At 41.5% G+C, this 21,005-nt stretch overlaps 1 protein-coding gene across 2 annotated transcripts in view; it reads left to right on the forward strand.

Moving 5' to 3' along the window:
- The window catches only part of LOC122720346 (frizzled-2), a 128,575-nt gene that overhangs the window by 17,259 nt on the left and 90,311 nt on the right, over window positions 1-21,005 (forward strand). Inside the window, exon 1 of one of the 2 annotated variants that reach the window (XM_043946984.1) lies at window positions 18,877-19,108. The exons of the other annotated variant lie outside the window; for it this stretch is intronic. The gene's annotated coding sequence lies outside the window, so the exon portion shown is untranslated. Of the gene's footprint in view, window positions 1-18,876; window positions 19,109-21,005 lie in introns of those variants that run through there. 2 annotated transcript variants of the gene reach the window in all.

Below are 21,005 nucleotides of genomic sequence, written 5' to 3' on the forward strand. Positions count from 1 at the left end.
TCCACTAGGAAATTAATCAGATGGGAAGAAAATTTGGCGGCGTGCGTGGACGTGGCCGGGCCCGCGTGCAATGATCCACGCCAACAGATGGGAAGACAGCGGCGGATTAAAGCGCGGCGACGCTCGCCTCCTTAATTTACGACGCCCACGTACACCATTAGGGCCCGTTTCATAAATCACGACAGGTCGCCGCACCGAATATCGGGTTAACGCTAGTTCATCTGTTATTTACGATCCGCCCGTACTTTCCGTCGCGTGTAAACTCGGTTTATCTCGTTTCTCTCTCTCTCTCTCTCTCTCTTCTCCGTGATCGACCGCGGTAAAAAGGGGTTGATCCTTTCGTTGTAACGACGAACTCGTCTCATCACCGTCCATTCACGTAGCTTGTTATCGTACTCTCCGTTCCGTGAACTTCTTCTTCTTCTTCTTCATCTTCCCTTCCTCGAAGAAGGAAAACGAAAAAGGAAAATGCACCGATCCTCGGAGACGACTCGAAGAAGTCGTATAACCCGCCTCCTCCACCGAACCAATTTGTCTCCGGTCTGAAGATCGATTTCATCCTGGTGGTAGTCTATGGTGCCGCTGGCTACGAGCGATCATCTTCTCGTAAACGAACTACCCTCCCCCCGGACCCCCTCGAGGAGGAGACCTCTTTAAACGATCGACCAGCGAATAGCTCGGTCTATCGATCAACCGTTGCCGCTCAACGCTCTTCGAGCAGACCGTGCACCGAATAATTGCGACACAGATGTTACGGGCGTTTCGAGCGAGCGGAGAAAGCGAGGCGTACGAAGAAAGAGGGGGGTTGGGTCGTAGAACATAGTCGGTAATTTTCAAATTATATATATAGTACATACAGAGAGAGAGAGAGAGAGAGAGAGTGAGTGAAACCCTATGCTCGACAATTCTGACGTTACCCCTAGATGTCATCCCTCTTCTCTCTCTATCTCTCTCTCTCTCTCTCTCTCTCTCTCTCTCTCTCTCTCGCACGCACACTCACGTACACACACATTCTCTCTCCACTTCGACATCGTCATAACCGTTAACGTTATCTGCAGAATATTACGAAGCATGGAAAGGGGCCTGGATGAACGGTTCCACCAACGTGGAGAGAACACCCGGCCCCCGTACATCGTGCATGTCCCTCAAAATAGAGTTACAAACTGTAACTACGTTTCGGTGCATTACCGCCGCGTTGCACGGGGGGTTGGCCCCGATGCCTCCATAGGAATTCGCGGGGGGCGCGCGCCATACGAATCGATCGCGGTTACCACGCTTTCCACCCCGGGGGTTGAAGCGCGCGCTAAGCTCGAGAGAAGCCTGGGCTTCGGCAGATCGTCGCTTCACGAGCCACTTTAAAATTTAAATGGGCCTTTTGCCGCGATTCCTGGGCCAACGGTGTGCGTATATTACCTAGGCCGTCCCTTCGCCACCGGCCAAGAAAGACAATATGCGTCAACCCTCCACCCCGGACGAAAGCACAAAGTTACGAATCCGGATCGATTCTGGTTAGAATTGGAATTTATGCAATATTCATCCTTGGATTTCTACCCTACGGTTTCTCCTATAAATTGAACGTATTAATATCTTTGTTGTAACGAAGAATTTGCTCGAGAGGAAACGAATCTCGTATTCAAACAGTTTGTCCTCGGAAATTTGCAATTGGCGGTGAATTTTTACGAGACGAAGTTTTACGCGGACATCTTCTCTAAAGTTTGTTTCAGTATATGGGCGGTTGAGATATCAAATGGAAGATTTATCGAAAGACTTTTAGTCCTTGTGTTCCGATTATTTTTCTGATTTCGATAAATGATTTCTTTTTGGTAGAATTTGAATATCTTTCTACCAGTAAGATAAAGTGAAAAAGATATATTCGAGGATTAAATGTGGAAAACAAATGTACGTATTTTTAAAAAAAATTGTGACAAATTAAAAGTAAACAGGATTACATGACCTGGAAGGATTGTTGTTAAATCAAATCACAAGTAGATTCCATTCGATGTGTCTGTCGATCAGCTATCTCTTTCGAGTTAAGCCTATCCTTCCGCCCCATATTTCTGTAACGGCCATGTTCGCAGTTTGGGTTACCATTCTCTCGTGTAAGAGGATTAAGATATTACTCGAGCGTGGCGGCGTGCAAGCGTCATGAAAACACGAGCTTTAACACGCTTTATTCGCTTCGTGAAAATTCACGTCTGAAAGTGCAACCCCCGTCCGTAAGGCTCCCTCTCGTGTCTGAGGGTTTACGCCGCGCGGAAAAGAGGGTTGGCGAGCATAAAATCGCCCGTGTACACGCGTGTGCATACACCTACTTGCGCCTCCTCCGCTCCTCCCTTATCCTCCTGACTTCTCGGAACGGATTTCCTATTTCCTCTTCCGTGCCCGCCACCGTGCATTTATTGAAAATGTTTCTGACGATTTTAGGTTCCCTTAGGACCCCTTCTTGGTATCTTTTACGTGGATAGTCAGATTTCGAGATGTTGGAACGAATCCAACAGTAATGCTTTTACCCGATAAGGATTAAGATTTCCTCATTCATCAAGAACGATAAAGGGTGTTTAAAGATTTCTATACTTTGTTTTACGAGGATCAATACACGTTTATTCGTGTTGTATCCAAATGTCTCCTAGTTTCTTCATTTTTATTTTAATTATCTTACGATTTAGAATTTTAATTCGGTCAAAAATCACTTATTTCAAGTTTTCTTATCTCGTTTACATTTATCTATTTATTATTCGTTGCAGGCATTTCATCATCATAAATTAAGAAACGTATTTCTTGCGATTCCATTTAAAAGAAAAAAAAATAGAATTAATTTTTTGTTTTTAAAAAATCCCTTCCAACTTACTGGTTTCGCAATTTATCGTCTCTCTTCCTGAGAGAAACAAAATGGCGATACATTAGCAAGATCGTAGTAAATGATCCCCTAAACGTGATTCCGCATAAACAGCCGAAACCATACGGTGTCTTATCTACCCACTACTACCATGCTCCTTTCGAAGCGGAAACGAGCGAGTCGAGCACCGTTCCGTTTATCCATCGTCGCTCTTCCCGCGGATGCATTAAATTCTCACACTGATACTGCGTCTTCGTGGAAGCAACGCCGTTACAGGATGCGTTACGACGACGACGTCGACGGCTACGAAGACCACGACGATGGCGGCGGTGCTTTGAGGGCGCGGAGTGCCGCACTCGACGTGTCATACGGCGCCCTCTAACACTGGCGTAGTGCCGTCTCGAATTATTTGGACCATTCTCTTTGTCTCTCGAACCCCCGGGAATTTTTTACCACCGGCACACAATGTTTACCCCTCCCCACCTCTCGAGGCGTATTGACGCGTCCCAGGCGGACGAATCACCGCGATTCGCTTCGCCTGCATTCCACGCGAAACTTGCGAGAAATCTCTCGTAACCTTTCATTCAATCTCGGACATACCGAAAGAATCGGAAAGCCGTTGGTGAAAGGGGAGAAAAGAAAGAGGGAGGAAGGAAGGAAGGAAGGAAGGAAGGAAGAAGACGAAGGAAGGGAAGAAGTCGTTGGAGGCTACGCCAATGGCAAGCTAGCCGGCAATAGCGCGTGGCGGCGTCGACGATGGGGGTGATTCCCCTCTTCTCCCTTCTCTTCTTCTTTCCTTAGCACTGCCACCCTTGGCTGCTGCCTTCCCCCACCGAGCCCGGCACAGGGCAGAGTCGTACTACTTTGATCGCCACTCAAACATTTTTGCTACCCACCCCCGCGCCCGCTGCTAGCTTCTGCTGTTGCAGGGCCGCCTGTAACGGGGAACTGTGCGTTGCTTGCCACCAACTAATTACAGTGTGGATCAAAGAATTCATCGACGCGGCCGTCGAGCCTCGACGTGGCTTTCTTCGCGTGTGTGTGTATATATATATATATATATGTATGTATGTATGTATATAGTATGCGTGTATGTTGGTACTCGTGGCAGTATGGATGGATACGTGAATGCGTGCGTGCGTGAGTGAGTGAGTGAGTGACTGGTCTAGGTATCGTGCATGCGCCGATGCTGTGGGAAAAGAATGGCGCAAGAAGGGCGCGAAAGGGTGAGAGCCTGGCCGAGAGAGAGGTGGACCCTTGCACCCTGCGAGCGCACCCTGTCTCCCTGCGACCTGCACACTTCGTGTCTGAGTATTTCTGGACACTTTGTTACGAGATACCTGTGCTTCTTGCTAAATTTATTCGAATGATACTATAGGTGGACAGAAATGAATTTCGAGTTATTTTATGTCATTTTCATATTTTGAGTCAAATTTTCTAGAATTATTTGCCATTTTGTTTAATAAATTCAGAAAAAAATTGGAAAAATTAACTTTTTAATTATGAAAAAGGAGATGTCTCGAATCTTTAATAGACATTTTGTTGTAGACATTTTGATGAAAGAATGAATTTAAAGATGATAAATACAGAATATTATATATATTATAAACTATAAATTTTCTTATTTTTATATCCTATATATAAAAGCACGATATGATGCATAGATATCTCGTTTTTGATAGCGAGTAAGTATTAATTTATTCTCAAATTAATATCTCAAGCTTATCCTCGTATCTTTGAAACGAATCATCATAAAATATTCCTTTCATAATCTTCGTTTCTCCTTCCCAAATCTATTTATTATCAACCTTGATTCGCGCTTATTCTCGATACGATTAATACGATTCCACCCTTCAATGAAAAAAAAAAAAATGCAACGAACGATAATCTCTGTGTTAATAGCAAAGCGGAAATTGCAATGTTGGTAAACATCAGATTAGGTCAATCCTCGGCAGACCTCGGCTATAACCTCCTCTCTCCACCATAGACTCTCCACCCCCTTCCTCCCCTCACTCGGAGAATAAAGCCTCGGACATTCCACTCTCTCTCGCGCCAAACGTGCATGGGATTCATCCCACGGGACATTGACGCGCAATTAACAATGGGAAGCGCGTATAATCCGTAATACGATCCAGTGCAGATCCAGAGGCCGTCCGTGATAAATAATCCGTTCCGCGATAAAGACTCGAATATCTGTTTCCGCGGTTAATGCTGCTTTGACTCTCGACTTTTGGTTGGAAAAAAAAAAAAAAAAAACGCGGTCTGAAATTGTCGAAGAATAGCAAGCAGCTCGTTCCAAGAACGAGCGCACCAACACACATCCCGCCACCATGTTTCATTAATTCTAGAATAAAACAGCCGTGGGACGAGGAGGAGGGGGCGGGTCAGAGGGGGGATGGCTTTTGAATTTACTCTTTAACCGCCCGACTTTTTCAACGGACGTGTCCCGATCGCAGAGATTCGTTTGGTCGTTTCGACAGGCCGGGAAATCAGACGGTTGCAAATGAATACTCGATCGCGAGGATGATTTATTCAACCCCGCAGATGTCCGTCGGCCGCGTGTCAGTAAAAAAAAAAAAAAAAAAAAATAGACAAATTTGCGAGAGATCGATGCCAATTCGAACAACCAAACACGAAGTATTTTTTTTTTCTTCTTTTTGCTAACTCCGTTGTGTTATACACGATGCCCTAGACTGGGATGTATATTTGAAGATTTTTAAGTTTCCTTCTGTTGTTTAAAAAAAATCATACATGTAAAATTATTAGGAAAATGAAAAGAATCAATCTGTCTCGATTCAATGATTCTTCGTTATTGTTAAGAATAGAAGTAAGGGTGAGTAAGATAAATTTATAAATTTTTATTCAAATTATCTAACTAGAATACAAAAGGATTATTGCTCTAATTCTTCTGAATTAAAAATTTTTATAATTGAACTTGCGCTTTTTATCAAATAATTAAATTTGTATATAAAATTTTTCTCTCGTTCTTCTCGTCGTAATCATTTATCTATTTTTGATTAATCGTTGGCAGAATATTTATGACATTCTGTTCCATATTGAACAGTCTAACGGGGTCTAACTCTAATACTAGATAATCGAAACTTCTAGATAAGCCACAGGAATCGGGAGCATGGCTCTTGAGACGCGCAATTGTTTCAAGAGCGAGTCGACTGAAAAATGTTGGTTAGTTTCTGCTACGTAGGCTCGCGTGCTCATTTGCCAGCGGCTGAACAAGGCAGAGACCGATGCTTCAGATGCTGCTTCAGCAATTTTCACCATTCGTCCGCAATTGGATACGCAGACGACCTAGACGGAAGTTACGTTTTCGTATTGGTGGTAAGCGAAACAAATGTGGGATTGAACGATACTTCTCGTGCAATTAACTGTGATTCTGGAATAACCAGAAATAGAAGAGAATTAATTATGGTTCGTAATTTTTATAATTGATCGAGTTTAACTGAATCATTAAGCGATTTAATCGTGGTCTATCTGATATAAAAGACGAAACAAAATAGAAGTAATTTTTAAATAATTCATCATGTTGCAAGCATATTTCCTTATGATTAAGGGAAGATTTAGATCAGAAAAGATTTAAGATTTTAACTTTAAGAAATATCTATTTAATTCTCGATTTACCATATCTTCAAGCAATATTTCTTTTCTATAAATAATGAGAGTTCATCGATCAACTTTCTCAAATTTCTCTACAAGAGATGTAGAGATATATTTATCAATCACAGCAACGCAAATTCAAGTTTCCCTCGTGCAACTTTCAGAAGACAAATGTTAGAAATCAAAGCATAGTTCGCAATTTGTGCAACATTGGCTTCCATAAATAAAACGAATCACTCGTATCTCCATCCCTATTGATTTGCAAAGTTCATCCAAACGATTCGTTCCAAATATATTTTTCAACGTTTCACTGTGGACGAACACTCGATTCTTTACTCGTCAGAAATTATTGGATATCAATAATGGAATTTAACATATTATTATTAACTCGTTATAAATTAAATTTATCGCGTCAATTCAATTATTGACATTATACTAATCGTGGCGTTAAAATTATACATTTCTTCATAGAATAAAATGGAGCTTCTAAGTGATTGAGATTCATAAAAAAAATTGAAAAATAAATTATACGAGGGAGAATTAAAAATCATTTGACAAATATCTAAAATTATTATTAACGATATAATATAGTATTGCCAATATTACAATTTCCGCAGGGAGGACCGAAAGACTTTTGAGTCTTCTTCGTGAGTCCTTTGGGTAGTAGCGCACCCACGTACCCGAGCTACTTCAAAATAAATCTCTCTTTTATCTATTCATTACCTTATAACGAACCAAAAAAAAATTTCTAACTAATTTAAAACCATGACAAAATAACATACAAACTTCTCTCGTCTGCTAATATAATCTCAAACCTGGATACGATATGAAATCGTAAATGCACTAATATGTCAATAATATAACATCGCGATGAGCAAGAAGGAAGGAACGAAGATTGAACCATCGAGGACGTTATTCGCTCTCGTGAACTCGATTCGAAATTCCCTCTCTCAAGATTTTTCTCACGAGCGTCCGAGGGTGTATGTCGTTTTCAGACGCGGGGGTGGATCCATCGAAAAAGAAACGCAAAAAAGGGGACGACGTCGGTGACAGGCGGTGGATAAGGGGGCGGGAACACGAGGAAAATACGCTTTTTTCTCGATCCTTGTCGGTTTCTTAGACGCGACGAAGCGAACGTCTTCAGCTCCCGATTCGTTTCGATCGTTGACTCGAACTTTTTCTTCCCACCACTCGTCTCAAACGCCACCAACGTCTCCGACGGATCTCTTCTTCGTAAACAGAGCGGACGAAAGGAGAACAGAAGTGTGTGACCCTCGGGAAATTTTCGAATCGCGATCATCGAGGCGAGAGTGTCCTCTCTTATGGAAAATTACGCCTCGGGATGCCTTTGGGAACACTTTCTCGTTAAAAACGATTCGAGAGGCTACTCTCTTAACGACTGATGATCGCTTCGTTTTTCGAAACAGCGAATTTCATTGAATATTGAAATCTTGAGAAATCGTGAAATCGGAAAGGAATATTCAATGTGTAATTTTTCCACGTTTTGAATTTGATTCTTTCAGAATCAATTTCAATCTTTGAACTCGTAGACATGTACGGATTCAAAGAAAGTTTTTAATCATCACATCATATCAATTCTAAGAATATTTTTAATTACTACTGAACTACTCGTTGTTCTCATAGCATACGATATTTACTCGTACGATATCATATTTATTAATTGCTGAACGGTTAAATATCCTTTGCAAGGATTCATGCATCACCCAACGATAAGCATGGCTCTTGTTTCTTCTAAGTATGCAAACTACAACACGTTAACTGTCTCTCACTGATAACCTTCAACAGCAAGAAGACAAATGCCAGGGAACATTACCGAGTAATTAAACTTTATCAAACACCATTTCCTCTCAAAAACTCACCCCTTCTCTCCCTTCTTGTCCTCCATTGAAAAATTCTCCACGCATACCGTAAAGTATACACTTCTTTCCATCGAATCGATTCAACAAAAATTAAAAAAGAGTATTTCAAATACCACGAAACTTTCTAATGAAGAGATCGTGCCAATTTTCGTGTCCTAATAATCGACCGAGTATTATTCGCGAGTTTTCCAATCGTAGATTGGCCGTGGAAAAGATATATCCTCATCGAGAGTATCCACACTCGACGATCTTTCGACAAAGAGGTTTCGGTCATCCTCGCCACTTGAGCGAGCTTTCTATCGCGCTGATCTCGAAAGGAACTCTTAAAGAGAATCGAGAAAGAAGAGAGAGAGAAAAATTAGGAGAGAGAGAGAGATTGATGATAGGCACGCGAAACACGACGTCCACAAGTCGAAGAGGGTGATCCGGGAAAGAAATACCGAAATCGTAATTGGATTGGAAGAGGAGGGCGCGAGAAGAGGAAGCGAGGCAACGAGGCGTGGACGAAGAGAGCGGGGGGAGAGGGGAGGGATCATCCTCTTCGGCTTCATTGGCCGACCCCGGCGATGTCACAAAGTATAATACGAACTAATTACCCCGTCGTCGGCAAAGCTGCACTCGACTGCCACTCCGGGACAATGAGTGGCCACTTCCGCGATGTTTTCTGCATACGCGGCATCGGGAGCCAAAGGCTTCTCGCGGCACGGCCGCGAAAGAAACGCGGATATGGGGTGGGAGGGGCGCCCCACCGCCCCTTTTCGAGACCTGTCTCTTAGAGGGTGAGCTATATATACATATGTATATGCACATAGGAGAGAGGAAAAGCGAAGGAGCAAGATGAAGATGAAGGCCGAAAGAAGAGGGTGGCGATGACAAGGGATGATGGTGAACGAAAACGCAACTACGGGGAGGGGGAGGCGCGAGTGGCGCGGTGACAAAGACAAAGAAGGAGGAAGAAGAGCTTCTTTTTGGTTGATTAGCCCCCGCGACGTGAAAGATAGCGAGCCAGAGTACACCTATCGTGTGGCTGTCGCCACAAAGACCAGCCGCTCTCTCTCGTCGGCGTATCTCGTGGAGGGATAAATCAAAGCAGGTACCATCCAACGTGCACGATGACCATCGTGCGAATCTCTTCGGGGGAAAAATACTGGTAATTAGCCCCTTAAGCATCCGTGCCTACCCATCAACCGCGCCCTCTCCCACATCCCGCCTCATCGCCATCACCCATCGGCACATCACCATCGACGACGACCCTCCCACCCGCGTGGCCGCGCGCGAGTCCCTCTTTGCGAAACGAGAGCGAGTTAGAGATAGAGAGAGAGGAGAGAGGGGGGCCACCGATTCGACGGCATTATCGTCGTGTACTTGGCTACGTGGGTGGAGAGTCGGGACCTATTTCCCTCCCCGCGGCTGGTGCACGCCGTGTCACATCCATGCCGACGCCATACGCGCCGTTTGGTCCCCTACGAGGCGAGTGGGTACGTGGCTGATGGAACGGCGGAGGCGTATGGGGGATCGACGGGGGCGTGTAGCCGAGGAAACTTCAAAGCTCCCGAAACGATTGTTCGGCAACGCTCCCGCGTGTTCCTCGCGTACCTCGAGAGCACCGGGGCGTTTCGAGGAGGGGGGAGGGGTAAAGTACCAACGAATATACACCTACCCCTTTGATTACCTCGCCGGTGTACACTCTCCTTGGTCTTCTTTTTTCTTTTTTTTCCTTTCTTTCTTTTTTCTTTTTCTCTTTCCTCTTCTTCTTTTTTTTTTCTTCTTCTTCTTCGAGCCTTCGACAAAAAGGAGAAAGAGGAAAAGAGTGAAATGAAACGGAGAGAGGGAGGGAAGGAGAGAAAACGCGAAGGAGAGGAGACCATAAAGTTGCATACGGCGGGTGGAAAGGGCGAGGCTCTCGTGCCGTGCGGGAACGGTGGAAAGAAAGAGGAAAAAAGGGTTGGAGGACCGTCACCGAGATGAAGAACAAGATGCTCTGCGTGATGCATCTAGCCAGAAGGGCCGTTCACGTGTGTGCACCGCACGGTGCGCGTTACGTGTGGCCCCGCGAGAGAAAAAGCAGAGCCGGTGGAAAAAAAGAAGATTCGTTGGTTTTTACGAGCTCTCTTTCCCGTTTGACCCGTGTATCGTCTTATGCACAAAGTGAGAGGCTCGCTGGACGAGGCTCGTGATAATTAATTCGCTGTATCGACCTCTTCAACCCTTTAGATAACACGCATGCAGAGTTACACGTTGAGTTGTTGAGCTTGAGGTAGCGAGTTTCCTTCATTATCGTTTATACGTGGATATTGGATTTAGATTTATTTTCAGGGATTTTCTTGTAACAATACCCCCGGATCCACGATATCTGGGCGATCGTTTTCAATTCCATCCAATTCACGATGCATAAACAAATTTGAAAGGGGAGGGATACGGAAGAGAGAATGAAAAATCCGAATAGGTTTTCGCAAGGTGTACAACGGGTCAATCGAGATTAGTCTTGATGGCGAATCCACTCGAAACACGAGGTAGGCACGGCACAAGGGGGAGAGATACAAGGGGATATATCTCGATGCATTATTCATAAGACTGTTTCGATTCCGCGGATAATCGCCAGCTACTATTTCACCGGTAGGCAGTAACAAGCATTCAATAGAGCGGCCATACCCCTCCCCACGGTTTATTAATTTCACGTGGAGATTTTTCGTCGACAATGCCAGTCCGTCGCGCGAAAAGCAAGTCGATGCAACCCACTGTTCCACGACACAATGGTCACGTACGACTTCAATGCCGATTCAAGAGCTATTCATCAGGGCGCATCGCGCGCGAGTACGGCTTATCTCGTTTCCTCGTCCACGTCTGCTCGCGTTCCAACGACTTCCCATTGTACGCCCGCGAAACCCCGAGCCGAAACACTCGCGAAACACGAAAGAACGAAACTGGCGACCAAGCAAGCATTTACAGCCATTTAATCGTATGCCCGGAATGAACCCGATGAACGCGTATAAATAAGTGTCAGGGTTTCTTCGTTATCCCTTCTGCGTGCTTCTTTTCCTCTCTTTTTTTTTTTTTTTTAACCCCTTAGGGGAGAAAGGATTTATACGCCAGGTCGTGAAAATTTATCTGCTTCTGTCGTAGATACCATATGGGTGTCTATGTACGCGTTTTTTTACTCAAGAATTAGGTAAGGTTCATTTATAATTTTTATTAAAATTCTCTTCGAACCAACTGATTATTTAACGGATCATTTTATCCCCCATCTATTTACCACGGTGGCAAAAGTATGCCAAGAAACTTTTCTCGTAAACAAAATTCCCAATTGCATACGCTCAACGAATGTGTATCCATTTACGAAGAGGAGAGAAGAGGAATCTCTCCCCCCCTCCAAGGAAGGAGAAAATCTTACAATTCCATAAACTCGAGTGCAGCTCGAGCTCTCGGCCCATAAAGATACAACGAAGCCATCCGATCCATCCGACGAGCATTAACGAATCGAGCCAATTTTTCAGCGCGTAATATTTCGACGCGGCTTCCATTTAACGCGATAAGCGATCGCGCCCGTGGTGGCCATTCCTTTCAACGAAAGAGACGTCTCGACCTACGAACGGCGGGGAGGGGGAGCAACCCTGGAACTTGGCTTGCCCCCTTCCCTCCCCTATCTGTTTAGAGGCCGTCTACTATATTACCGCGACTAATGGTAATGACGCTCGTAATTCTCGGCGATAGTGGCGGGGGCATGGGTCGAAGGGAAACGTGTCCGATACCAAATGAGTTATACCAGCATCGAAGCGGCTACTTAGATGCGAGGAGGAGGTATCTCCGCAGGAAGGGCCGAATCACGCGAGAAAAGTTGAGTATTATTGAGGAGGAGGAGGTAAGAGTAAAGGAGTTGTTGCTCGCTTTTTACCGTAATTTTGGATTGTAGATTAATCGTTTTCGCGATTTTCTAGATGAAAATGCGGCTAAGTGTCTCAAAGATAGATAACGGTCTACGAGGGTGCAATTTTTGGGGTTAATGAGAAGTTTTTGGGGCGCTGCATTTCGTTAAAATGTTTGAGGTAAAGGAGACGAGTTAAAAATTATATATCTAATAGATCTCTTTTTCATTGAATTCTTCAATTAGGTGATCAAATTGATTTGAAATTTCGTTATTATATTATTAATAGAATGATTGGATATGAATGTTGAGGGAGAAAGATGAGAAATTTATAGTTTAACGGTGAAAGCGTTAAATTATTTTTTATTTTTCATCGACATTTCCAATTTTATTGCGCTTCATCTAACGATAAGCTCCAATGCTTTTATACCATCTAGGAAATCCATCTCTTAATGTGTTGCTCTAAATAGCTGTTTACTGTAGCTATTAGTTGATCATCTCATAAAAATTTCCAATCGCTAAAAAGCTTTTTTAATTTTCATTTTGAAAAACGAACGGAATAGACCAGACATTTCATTTCCTTAAAAATTTCTATCGATTTAAGCCTTTTTCTTATGGAGAATTTTTAATATCGCGGATTTCTTCCCAATACAACAAGAGTTGAGCGAGATTCTGTTTCGAAATATACGTGAAAGATGAACGAGATTGTGAAATATTCTGTCTCGAAATCGATACGAGATAAAAGAATATTCCAAAATTGATGTACGATAAACGAGACAAATATAAGTTTCACTTTCTCGCAAACTATTTCGAAATATAAAGGAAATCGATATCGTAATTATTTCCCCAGGCTTGAATATCCTCCACCCTTATATTACACAAACACAAATACTTTCCACCCTTAAATCAAAATCTGAATTAAAAATTCAGATAATACCGATCTTGAAAAATCCTTCCTGCATCTCCATCATCTTTCGCAAATCGACTCCCCCACATTTTGCGTTTCGAAGCATCGTCCATCTTTTTTTTTCGAGAAGATAAACAGCGAAAGATAAACCGCTCGAGGCGACAATTTTGAAATCCTCCCAAACAGAAAGCGCCTTGCTCGACGATCGAAAATTCGCAGCCAGAAACCAGCAGGGATGATAATTCCAACCGGTGTGTACCGTAACACAAGATGGGAGGGGGAATAATCGGGGTACGAAGTATCGATCAAATATGTTAAATCGAACATGCGAGGTGGAGGAACCAAAGGTTCCGTGGAATCGGAATTAATCGCAGGCATCGCGAGCCTCCCCGATCGGTCGTGTAATCAATTGCATATTCAACGGCACCGGGGGGCGGAAAAAAAAAAGGAAAAAAAAGAAAAAAAAAAAAAAAAAGAGCGCGGCAAAACCCGGGGCCAATATCAATTCATCAAGGGTTAAGGGATAATTCGCAGCGGCATTGCGGCGTCACGTGGCCGCCGATTATTGCTCGCGAAATGAATCGTAAATTTTCCATATACAAAGGGAGAGAGATGGGTTGGGTTGGAGGAACCAAATACGGTGGTTTTGAATTCGCAGGAATGGAAAATATAGAGGTGAGAGGAAAAATTTCGCGTTGCGTGCAATATAAATTGGCGAACTGTTGTGCTGGATATGGTGGATAAACGTTTTAATCGCGATGTTAACCTCAGCCTGGTGTGGGAGGGGGCGGCTCCTTTTCCTTTTTCTTTGTCGGATTATCTTCGTAAGCGACGACACTTTTAATCAGATGGAATTGTAAATATTTGTACGTTTGGTGCATAGGTGCGTGGCGGTTCGCCTCGTTGAAAGAAGAAGCGGCTTCTTAGTGCTATCGTTTTGTACCAGCCGACCGGTTATTTGCTACTGTAATTAAACGTGTGATAAGTTTGGTGGGTGAAAAAATATTGTTAAATTTATTTTCGGGATGGAATGTAGGGTGTAGGAGTGAAAAAAAGGATGAAAGTAATAAGAAGTTTGGGATTTTTTTATTATAAATTTATTTATCGAATCAATCGAAACGTCGTGTGTATAATTTACAACGTAAGAAAGAAAATATTTGATCTTGAATAATACATCATCTTCACTATAGATTTTTAGGAAATTAATAATAAATCTGATTCTTTAAGGAAATTAAATTTAATTTAACTAAATTTACTTCATTTACTTAAAATATTCTAAATAAATATGCAACAACACTGTGTGTTTCTGTATGTTGAGTACATTTTGTATATACATTCGATATATTTAATTTTTAAATTTTGTGCGATCTTTAAAGAAATATGTAAGAGTGTTGGCATATTGTTGATGATTTTTTTCACAAATTTTCGAACTCATCAATGTTTTACAATAGTTGAACACTTGTTCGAGATACGATGCATCATACAAATCCCGTATAAAATGAAATCCCTTAAGCTACTGGATTACGAGACACAACTGCTGTTCAATATCAAGATGTCAGAACACGATACGTACAATGTTAATCTCGTGCTCGCAAGGTCGGTCCAATCATCGTCGCTGGACGTGGTCGATTTAATCCCGCGAAATCTCGTCCTGTCTTGTAATACTGATCGACCAGACGTCCTCGCAAAAACGAGTCGAATGTAATTAAGATATTAATAACTCGTTCACGAGAATAGCGGGAATCTGCATCGGGTGGCCTTGGATCGAGTGGGAACGATTCCATGCGAATCGAATCAAGCTGTTCGCGTGTCATCGAGAGGTTGACCACTCTCGAATTTTGTTAATCGAATATAATATGGCGTACCTCTGAAGAATCGTTTCCCAAAAATTAATTAATCCACGTGATCGTTTACGGGCGTCGAGACGAAATTATTTTCATGGGAAAAATTATAAAATTATGGATTTTTGTTTTTATGAAATTGCTTGAGAGAGAATTGATTAGATTGAAGGGATAAGTGATGGAAGCGAATCACAAATGGAACGTTAATCGAATAATCGATTTTGAAAAATTAATCCATTGATCGTAAGAGCTGATCGAGATGAAATTACGAGGAAATTGCTGTTTCTTGATTGAATGGAGATCGAGATACTTTTTTTAATAAATCTTTATATACAAGGTTTAAATTTATGTTTGTTATTCGGTAAGATTATATTACATTAATATTCGGATGAGATATTATCTGTTATTTGTTACTTCGTACACCAAAGTAATTATTTAAATATGTTGTTCCTTGTAACATGTGAAAGTATAAATCTCTCATTCTTGAAACGAGCATAAATACATGCTACAAGATTTTTATCTTCAGTGATAATATTAAATCTTCCTTTCCTTATTAATTTATAAGATTTTGATTAAGAAATTCTTAATTCTAATCTCTCAATGCTTAAACTATGAATTCAGTTTCTATCAAATCAATCCATTTTAAGCATAAATATAAATACCAAGCATGTTAATTAAAATAAACCATACAGGTAAGAATTTAAATGTTTAACAGTTATTTTAGAAATTCTAGAATTCCAGGAAGTATGGTAATTAATAATCTTTCGATTCTGAAATTTGTCAATAGAAACAATTTATAGCTATATGTACATTCGTTTCATTTTAAAGTCAGCATTGGTACCATCGTTGAAAAGAAATAATATAGCGTAATTTTCACTCTATATACGTGTTTTAAATCATCATTTTATACATTTTTATATTCTCGCGAATAAATTCTTTCTCCCCCTTCCTCCGCAAAACCAACCAGATACACATAGTTGACGCGTATTTCGAAACTTTACACTGCCATTTTTTCTCACCGAATGAAGTTTATGAAGCTATAAAATACTCTGAAACTCCTCCTCCAAGACATTATCCTTTTAATTTTACAACGTACACATTATATGCAATTATTCACGGTCGTTATACGCTTGCAAGTGGCCAAGCAAATCTCTTTCGCATGTTTAAATTTCAATGTGTTCCCCTCCCCTCCCCCCTCGATAACGATGCACGAGCTCGACAAAATTTTATTTCAATTAGCCTAAATTTCCGTCGAATCCCAAAACGACGAAGTTGAAATTTTCGTTCAACATTTTCGATGAAATTTCACCTCTAATCAACGTAAAACCGCAGAATAATGCCTGTGGTCGTGACTCGAATTTTCAGAGTTGGAAAGTGTTCGTGAACTTTCGTACTACTAGTATCGTTTTGCCCCTATTAAAACATTCAATTTTGCGAATAATATCATTTCACCAGCACCATTAAAACCGTTGGTAATCCTCTGATAATCAGGAAGGGAGGGGGATTTCGAATTATAAACCATTTAAAATTGAGAGAAAGAGAGAGAGAGAGAGAGAGAAAATCCGAGTGAGATCAACCATTTAAAATTACACGAGATTCATTGCACCGCCGCTTGTATTACGAATGCTACTACCGATTTCGTTCCATGCGAATCTGATAGCTGTTTTTCTTTTATTCATGGCACGGGTAGGTTGAGTCATTACTTTGTCCAGTTTAGCAAATCTCTCGATGTACATACGAACTTATTCATTTCGAATACAAACATGGAAATTTAAACGATAAATTGTTTGGCATATATTGATGGGTAATTTCGAGAGAGAGAGAGAGAGAGTAGTAAATTAGGTATCTTATTTTAAAGTATTATATAAATTATTTTAGAAACAGAAAAATAAAATTTTGTATTATCTTTTTCGAAGAAGTATATACGAAATTTTATTTACGAAATTTACAACACTTTGTTGTATTATTTAAATGCATGTATACTTTTTTTTTCTATTTAATAATTGAAAAAGGTATTTATTCATCAATATCGCGTTAATTTAAAAAAGCGAATAACTTGGATTGTCATTTCTTGATCATTCTACTCATCATATACAAGCGCACACTTCTAGCTGTTTCCTTTGCGTTGAAATTCACTTTGATGATACAAAGAAGCGACACTACAGAAGGGACAAAAGGAAATTCGCCTGGGGCCTGAAGGCGATATCAGAACAAACGCCCGAGCATTGGGAGAAACGGTGTATTAGTGATGAAAAGGGAGCACTTTTAGTTTCATTGTGATTAACGTCTAAGCAAACACTACTATTTCACAAGATTTAAGAACCATCCTCTTCGATTCTTAATATTTTTCACTCGGTCCTCAATCATTTATTTTTTAAAACAAAAATTTTATTCTTAATTTTAAAATTGACCACAATTATTTTTTATAATTTAATTTAAAACTTATTAATTGTCACAAATCAAATATATGAAATGTAATCATAATTAGTGTAATATATTATGTTGCATATTTTATAATAATTTCAATCACTAAGAATACGTTATCATAATCGTGTACAGAGGGTTTTCGTATCTGCTGGGAATTAATTCCAAGATCTATAGATATTAAAATTTGCGGATGATAGCAAATCCTATTGTATGCACATGTGTACATATATACATATTCATATATGTTACATTCATCGTATCCAATATCTTATCTCTCACACGAGATTGCAGGTTTTACTTAATTTGATCATTAATTTTATTATAATTACCGTCAGATTTCGCAAGATTACGCAAATTTTATTCGGTTCTTGGTTAATCACGGATACAATTAACCAAAAAAATATTAACTCTCAATACCCATAAATCCAGTCAGTATCTTCAGAAGAATTGAAAATAATTCAAAAAATATAACAAAATATCAAAGATTTGTCGTTCAACCCTCGAATCGAACGTGAAACTTCCAAATAATCAAAAACAACAATAAAACAAAAAGAAACGAAGTTAAAGACCTGTATCACATTCCATCCATTACAAAGAAGAATTCCTCCCTTAAGAAAATCACGATCAAAATTTCCAACAGATCGAAAGCAACGATGAAAAATAAAATAAAATGATTCCCTACTACGATCACGATCCAATACCGAATATCGAATACATAGAATATCAAAGACTAAAAAAAAAGAAAAATCTCATCGATGGCAAACAAAGTGGAGGAAAAAGCGGAGCGACTGTTCGTCTTGGGAAAGGTCGGAAGTCGGATCGATGCCGGTGAAAGAAACGCATCCGCGCGAAAGGGGCAGTCGCGTTACAGGCGATGGGATGCGTCTTTATCGGCGGTCGCCGCGGATTGCGCGAGCGCGTGAGTACACGCTCCTGGCACGCACACCGGGAGACACGCGTGAAAGCATCAACGATGGTGGAACACTCCTAGTCCAACTGGGAGAGCAGCTAGAAAGGGGCGAGGGAAAGAGCGAGAGAGAAAGTGCACGCTTGCGCGCGTTCGCGCGAGCGTCGATAAAAGCGAGCGCCGCCGGGCGGAGAGTGCATTTCTCGCGCGCCTTCGAGACCGGCAACCCGGCCGACTCGCCACCTCCAAGTGCTCGTTCCAGATTTCGAGAATCGAGTTTTATCGGAACGATTAATCGCGTGTATTCGAAAAATAAAAAAAAAGGGGAAAAAAGGAAACGGATAGAAGAGAATTGCGAGAATTTTTTTTTTTTTTTTCACGATTCGAAACGATTCGCTCGTGATGGACCATTAGTTTTTCTGTGAAAGAGACAAAGGTGTGGGACACAAAGGAAATAAAAGAATATATATATATATATGCCTTTTGGTGGAAACTGTTGTTCGGTTAGTGTGATTCGTTGTTCCGAAGTGGAAGTGTGAGGAAGAGGAGAATAGAAAAAAAAGGGGAAAGGGGGGGGGTGAAAAGACGAATCGTGGAGACAGGATCGAGCGAAGTTATTAGGTGGAAAGAGGAGTTTGACTGGGACTCGGAGTTATCGAAGTGATTTGATGGATCGGTAGATCGGTGGTGATAGAGTTTCCGCGTGTCGATGATCTCGAGGCGTTTGTCTGTGCTGTAACAATGGCGGGAATTCTTTGTTGTTGACGCGGCAAGGGGAGGTGATTGGTTCGCGCGACGAGACGATTTACCACGATCCGATCGAAACCGGCTGCCAGGTAAGAAAGTAAATGTAAGCGCGGATGATAGTTGATAAGAAACATTCGATCGAAGCGGTAGTCGAGTTTCTTCTGGGGTGTCTAGCTAGGAGATTGATGCGAATTGATGATTGGTTTGGGCCTGGAAACGCGGAGATCCGATTGGTAGATTGGGACGATTGAAATTATCCCCGCGAAATGGGATGAAAGAAACTGTTGCGGTGTTGTTTCGTTCTGCGTTTCAGATTGGATCGTGTAAAATGAACGGTGATTGAAATTATCGAGCGATGTACGATGAAAGAACAATTTTTATTGGTATTGCTTCTTGTTCAGATGTACGATCACGCGAAGTTACGGTATGCGTGTAGGATGATCAACTCTTTTCGTTGGTTTTTGTAATTTTGATTAACGAGACGTTCAGACAGCAGATAAATCATTTTGTTCCGATTTTATTTAATATTTCTTTTTCTTTTTCGCGATGGTAACTAAGTTTTTCATCGTTTGTTATGCTAGTAAGAAGATTTATTTAGTAATCATCATGTATTACGTTTATTTTGTAGAAGGATTACAAATACACGATCCTCCAAGTACAAGGAGCCATTTTTCCCACATTGAAGAAACATAGAAAACAAAACGTTTAAAATTCATGGAACGTAAATCTTCCAACTTCCATGTAAACGGAATTCGGAGCTTTCGAACTAGAAATCCATCAATTTACGCAACTGACATTCCAATCGGAACATCCTGATCCATACTACAAAACACAATCGTTCCGTCATAAAATTTTACCCAAAGAATATTCTACGTTTATCGTAGAATATTAATTGTCATTTTATTACTCTCGAATATATAATTTTATTTATTTATTAAACCCAATTAATATTAATATTCGTAACCCATTTAAACATTCGCACAACAATTTTAATTACCTCAACCACTGTAAACAAATTTCCAATTAACATTACAATCATCATCATAAAACCCTCACCATAATCGATACGTACAACCCGTAAACGAATACCAATAAGATAATCATCCATTCGTTTAAAAATCAAAGAGAAAACTCCACTTTAATTACTCCACGCAACAAAATCTCCAACTCCAGCAACAAGATCATCAATACTCGATTAAACCTCTCCGTTAAACGCCCTTACACACGGAAAACAACACCCAAATAGAAGCATCGATTCGACACGCTCAAGCGATTCGTACGCACGCGATTTGAAAAAGCATCTTATCGAGATGCCCCGTACGCGCGTTCCATCGAGCAGGGTTGCTTCCCTCGCTGTCCACCACCCGCCCCTGATGTCTCGTCACGGATCGTCCCCTCGTAACGAGCGCTTTGAATCGTGGACACGTCGTGTTTCCACGACGTCTCTAAGTGGCGGTCCCGCTTCATTAAATTCTGTTATCCGTCGGAGAGCATTGTGTCCCGCGGCGTTGTCCCGGGGACACCTGGAAGCGGGGAGCAGCGTGTTCCCCGGCGGAACGGGAAACAGGGTTCGCGCCAGCCGCGCGTTATCCCGCAATTATGCGCGTGTTGGAGGTGGGCGTGGCGGAAGAAGAGCGATCCACTCGTTACAGGGGCATTGAAAGACCGAAAAACGCGTGTGCGTGGTTGACTCGCGAATTACGAGGAGGGGTTGGACGTGGATGTAAACCGGCTTGGTTCGTTTCGTGGAAATACGGTGTTGGCCCGATGACACAGAGGATAAGGGTAAAGGGTTGGTGCGGAGGGGTGATTATTTACCGTTGGAAAAGAGGAGTTTGATGAATTAGAAATAATTTTTATAATCGAAACGAGAAATTACGGCTGATATTTATTAATTTGGACGAGGATTCGGGAGACGAGAATTATTAAACATTAAATTTATCGTTCGAACAGCTAAGCTTCACCGTTCCAGCATGCTGTGAGTAA

The sequence above is a fragment of the Apis laboriosa genome, unplaced genomic scaffold (genome assembly GCF_014066325.1).
Source record: "Apis laboriosa isolate Shangri-la unplaced genomic scaffold, ASM1406632v1 scaffold128_cov155, whole genome shotgun sequence".
In the NCBI taxonomy this organism is placed as follows: domain Eukaryota; kingdom Metazoa; phylum Arthropoda; class Insecta; order Hymenoptera; family Apidae; genus Apis; species Apis laboriosa.